Source organism: Gossypium arboreum, chromosome 7 (genome assembly GCF_025698485.1).
Source record: "Gossypium arboreum isolate Shixiya-1 chromosome 7, ASM2569848v2, whole genome shotgun sequence".
NCBI lineage: Eukaryota > Viridiplantae > Streptophyta > Magnoliopsida > Malvales > Malvaceae > Gossypium > Gossypium arboreum.
This window is the reverse complement of record NC_069076.1, coordinates 77,351,734-77,357,733: the sequence shown is the minus strand read 5'-3', so window position 1 is coordinate 77,357,733 and position 6,000 is coordinate 77,351,734. Positions and strand designations below refer to the sequence as shown.

Genomic DNA, 6,000 nt, shown 5'->3' with positions numbered 1-6,000 from the left:
AGATGAAATACATTCCAACAGAACATTGAATTCTAATTTTGTAGGAACTAGTGGATCTGTCTCAAAGATAGCAGAACAATCTTTAACCTCAATAAGATATCTTATGGCCTTGAGTATATTAAAGGTTACCTGTTCATCTTGAACTCGCATGGTGAGTTCACCTTTCTATACATTGATTATCGTCCTGCCAGTTGCCAAGAAAAGTTTTCCTAGAATGATTGGTACTTCTTTATCTGCTTCAAAATCTAATATAATAAAGTCAGTAGGAAATATGAATTTATCAACACATACCAACACATCCTCGATTTTTCCTTTCAGATGTGCTAAGGATTTGTTTGCTAGTTGGAGTGTAACTGTAGTCGATCTGGCCTTACAAATACCTAATCGTCTAAATACAAATGTAGACATCAAGTTGATACTCGATCCCAAATCACATAAAGCCTTACCACAATAGGACTCTCCAATACTGTAAGGTATGGTGAAACTTCCTGGATCCTTCAACTTAGGAGGCAACCTGTTCTGAATAAATAAGCTACATTCTGTAGTTAGGGTTACAATTTTAATTTCCAAAAACCTTCTCTTCTTAGACAGAACTTCTTTCATAGCTTTCGCATAGTTCGACATTCATTCCAAAGCTTCTACCAATGGAATGTTGATACATAGTTGTTTCAATACATCCAAAATTCTCCTGAATTGAGTATCATGTTGTTGCTTATGTTGCTGGAGTCTTTGAGGATATGGAGGTGCTAGAAATTTGGCTTGGATTGGACAACTCTTCCGAGGTAATGTCTTTGTATCTGAAATAGATGTTAGATTATCATAATTTAGAAGTTCAGATTTTACCTCTTCAGAATCTACAGCATCTAGTAGGAATTTCAATAGTTGGTTGATTTTCCTTTCCCTTGGCTAGTTCATCTTCAACCTCAACTTTCTTGGATTCCAAAGTTCTTCCACTTCATAAAACAACTGCTTTGCAATGTTCTTTACCCATATTCCTTAGATTTTTCGTGTCACTTGGCAGGACTCCTTGCGGTCTATACAAAGCTCCATAGCTATGACCCATTTGGTTCTCTAATTTTTTTAGTGTCGCTGTTTGGCTTTGGATTAAAGCGTCATTCTTCACCAATTATGCCTTCAAGAAATTCTCCAAACTATTAGATGGTTCAGCTTCCGGTGGTTTCTGAACTTGTTGATTGAACCCTTGAGGTTGATTTAGTCTATGCTGCATGAAAGTGTTGTTCAGTCCTCCTCATTCGTTACTCTAAGAGAAGTTTGAATGGTTTCTCCACAAAGGATTATAGAAGTTAGATTATAGTCCTCGTCCACTTTTTTTCTGATCTTGATTCCCTACAAAATAAACCCACTTGGGATTTGATGTTCTTGAAAGAATTACTGTCCTCATAGTATACGCAGGAAATAATGTCAAAGTAACCTGGTGGCTGAGCTGCAATATTATTCAAATAGTTAGTAGTACACTATTTCAACATTGAAGAGATAGAAGATACCTGAGCTGATAGTGAAGTAAGGGCATCTACTTCATGCACTCCTGCTACTTATCTTTCTGAAGCTGCTCAATTTCTCGACCACTTAGAGTTGTTTCTGGCCATTCTCTTGATGATTTCATAAGCCTTGTTATAAGACTTAGAAAGGAGAGCAGGATTCGGATAAGCATCTACCACCGTCCTAGTGTGTGGGTTGAGACTATTATAAAATGTTTCCAGCTGGATGCAATGCAGAATCCTGTGGTGAGGACATTTTCATAATATCTCTTTGAATCTTTCCCATGACTCGTATAGGGATTCATCATCCATTTGCTAAAATGTATTGATCTAATTCTACAGCTTAGCATTTTTTCTAGGTGGGAAATACTTTACCAGAAAACGTTCAGCTAATTCTTGCTAAGTAGATATTGAATTGGGTGGCAATAAATTAAGCCATGCTCGTGCTCGATCTTGCAATGAGTATGGAAACAACTTCAAACTCAATGTGTATTCAGTTACACCAGCTATCTTGAAGGAACCACTCACCTTTATGAACAGTCGAAGGTGAAGATGTGGATCTTCTATGGGCATTCCACCAGATTGGCCCATCGTTTGAAACACCTGAAACATCATAGGCTTCAATTAAAACTTTGGTGCCTCGATCTCTAGTGTCCTAATTCCCAGATTAAGTTCATTCAAAAGTGGCTCAACGTACTACCTTATACCTCGATCCCTCTTATTAGCAATAATAATTGGATTACAAGCATTAGCAGCTCTATTCCCTTGTATATCATTTTGATTTTCAACGTCCATTTATGCGGCTTATATCTGGGCTAGTCTTTCTCATCTTCTTTGTCAAAATGTCCACTCGATTTCAAGGTCTATATGGAGTAAATCGATGATTCAATCTATGTTCATAAGCACCAGAAAAGAAATTCACAAAAAAATAAAGAATAAAAAATAATTAAAAAAAGAAAAAATATTCCAAATTGCAAGAAATAATTTAAAAATAATAATTACATCAACCGTCCCCGAAAACGACGCCAAAAACTTGGTTCACAACGGAATGTGCAAGTGTACACAATCGTTATCAAGTAACAAGTAAGTACAAGAGTTATCATCTTCACGGGGACTGTATTTAAATTGATAGTTGTAAAATTCCTATTCAGAAATTGGTTAAGAAAATACAATAATTTGAGTGATAAGTGTTAAATTAAGTTAATTAACTAAATGCAAGTTAACCTAGATGCAAATGAAATGAAATGAAATGCAAGGTGATGGTTTAGCAGCAATTTTCACGAGTTAACAACAAGAACATGAATAGGCTAGAATAATTACAACATTTGACTGCATTCATTTTTCATCATGTTTAACAACGTTTCAGAAAAATTTCATAGCAACTCGATCGTTCACTAACTTGGAATCTAATATAAGTTCTTTTGAAATCTTATACTTAGAAAAACATGTATATTTCTATGTCCATATTTAACTCAGGATTTCTTAGGATTTATATGAAGTAACAGGGACGAGTCAGGTTTGAAACAATTTAATCACACAAAACTAAAGTTATGCAGGGTAATAGAGCTCTCCGAGTTATTACGAACCTTTAATTTAATCAGATCAGGATCTAAATTAAGTAAGCACCTCTTAATTATTGTGTCCATTAATTGTGATCTGGTCAGGATTGATCAACTAATTAATGCAATCAAATTAATTAGAACATCATAAACATGAATCAAATGAACATCATCAAATTAATGCAATCATTTTAGTCAAAACAAAATTAAGCTATAATTTTCAATGGAAAAACACAATTTGTGAACATGTTGAATAACTAAGGGAAAAATTAAAAAATAGGAAAGAAGAAACTCTTGATTATTTCGACGGTTCTCCGAAGACCAATCGTGATGGCTTCCTTCAATTCTAGTGATTTCTCCTTCGTAAAATTTTCCTTAAGGTGGACGACCAAGAGTGGTTTTCCTTAAGGGAACATGCTAGTTAAAAGAAATGGGGAAACGAGAAGGCTTATGCGTGGAAGGGAGAAGAGAAATGTTATGAAGGAAAGATGAATGAAAATGAGTGATGATTGACAAGTGAAATGAAGTAGTATTTATAGTAGAAGGATACCATGGGATTTAGCTAAAAATAGCTTGGAAATCCCTTGAATTGCTCCCTTACTTGGCCAACCATGAATTGTAAAGAGTGGGCTAATTTTTTCTTGGTTTTCTTGTTTGCTTCTTACTTAATATTTGGCATGGGTCGGATGGCAATTAAGGTGGAAGTTAGGGGCTGATTTGTAATTTTTTTACACATATAGGGACCTTCAAATTAATTTTCTTAAAGCTGATTTGGGCTGCTCTCATGTCTTTGCCAAATTTGGGCCATTCTCCCCCCTTATTGGAAGGTTTTGACAACCCAATTGAGAGCAGACTTCATTCTTTTCAGCAACCATCTTCCAAGTTGGGTTAAATTGAATTTATGAGTCCAATTGGTGAGCTTTTCGTCCACATGAAGTAGAAATTCACTTGCGTTCATGTGTGATATTATTGAATCCCACATGAATTAGTTTAGTGGTCCAACTGCAATAAATTGAGTAAAAATTAACATATAGCAAAATTATGTAAAATTAATATTGAATTTTATAAAATTAAAAACATCACTCAAATTATGTCTAATGTCTTAATATGAATTAAAATAACTCAACTGACTACCCACATGTTCAAACTTTACATGAATCATGAGTAAAAAGGTGTTAAATAAACCTATATAAACTAGACGTATCAGTTACAAATTGATGTTGTGTAAACCTGAGTCACACAGCTGTGTTGCCAGGTCGTGTAACAGACTATGACCGTGTGGAACTATTTATAAAAATTTGCAAATATTCACATGACCATGTCGTCAAGCTGTGTGAGAGACTGTGACCGTGTGCACCAATAATCACCCAAAACATATAGACCACACGTTTGTGCCATATGCCCATGTATAGCACATAGTCATGTGTAAGACCATGTATACTTGAAGAAACCTTTCAAAATAAGTTATGTAGCCCTAAGTTCACTTAAGCCACAAGCAAGCATTATTTCATCTCTCAACCTATTCAAAAGCATAAAAAAAAAATGCTAAAAACAACACTTATAACAATCATCCTAAGTGCTTAACAAATATGCCATAATTTACACCTCAATTCAACAATTAAAAATAAACCATTCATCAAAATACATGCCACACTTTCATCTTTAAACATTCACACATGTTCATCATTCCAAATGCTAATATGTCATCAAGAAATGTTTACCAAAATGACCAAACATAATTGCCAATTCATGTCCACACACCATAAAGTTTAACATTACACACCATTCACATCAAATTGGCACAAAAGCTCAATTCTTAACTTTTCATCACACAACTACTTGCACCTATTTATATAACACATCACTTAATCACCATCTAAGCAATAAGCATAAGTGCTTAAGCTACTCAACAAGATCAGCATCAAATAAGATCATTGCTAACACATACATATATATACAGGATATTCAAAATGCCAACCTCATCCAAAATATAACTTAGCATAAACATATGAATCCTTAGGTACATGCCATTAATAACTAGAACATCACCAACACTTGAGTCTGGGGTTGCTGCTAGATGCTGAAGTTGATGATTGAACCAAAAAGAACCTAACCTACACATGAAAAACAAAATCATACACTAAGTATAACTTAATGGTATTTCTATAATTCGAACATTAAAATATAACATAAGTAATTTAAAATGTATGAGTTAAGAACAAATGATGATATGCAATTAACATGTCAATTATACCATTTCATATATAATTTGATAGCTCGATTCATAAGGTAGCACATTCCATCTTAAATTCCAATTTCATTTATTCAATGAACATAACTATCATTGTTTCAACTCATTTCACAGATAGATATTCCATTTCAAATTTACTTCTATTTCTTATCCATTTGTAATCTCAGTATCAAATACCACATCTCATATAGATTTTTCAGTATCATGGATTCAAGAACTTATTCATCATCATCATTTCAATTATGAATATTTTATTTTACCATTTATCTCCCTATTAACTCAGCTCAGACTCGGACGGATATATAGATCCAACCAATATACTAGTTTGGCACCCAATGCCTCATCAAATAAATCCGAAGTAAAAAGTTGCGTCCAACGCTCATCGGTATAAACGAAGTAAATTTGGCATCTAGTGCCTCATCGAATCGTGGTCGAAGAAACCCTAAACTCTTCCTATCCTATGGCATTCCAACTATATTCGACTCTACCTGAAAAGTTAATAGGGTATTCATTACTTATTTCATCATCATCTACTATCTCAATTCACATATATTTTCATCATGAAATCACATATCCATACATATGGCAACATAAATCCTCTCAATATGTATACAATTACACATTTATATAAACTTACACATTTTTCACATATATTAGATTTAGTCCTCCCTAACATTATTCAATTCAAAGA

General features: G+C 33.9%; 1 non-coding gene across 1 annotated transcript; it reads left to right on the top strand.

The window, feature by feature from the left end:
- The first annotated feature begins 1,737 nt into the window (after positions 1–1,737).
- On the top strand, positions 1,738–1,844 carry LOC128296129 (small nucleolar RNA R71). Its single transcript, XR_008286678.1, has one exon. It is a non-coding gene; the product is annotated as a small nucleolar RNA R71 (small nucleolar RNA).
- Positions 1,845–6,000: the final 4,156 nt, after the last annotated feature.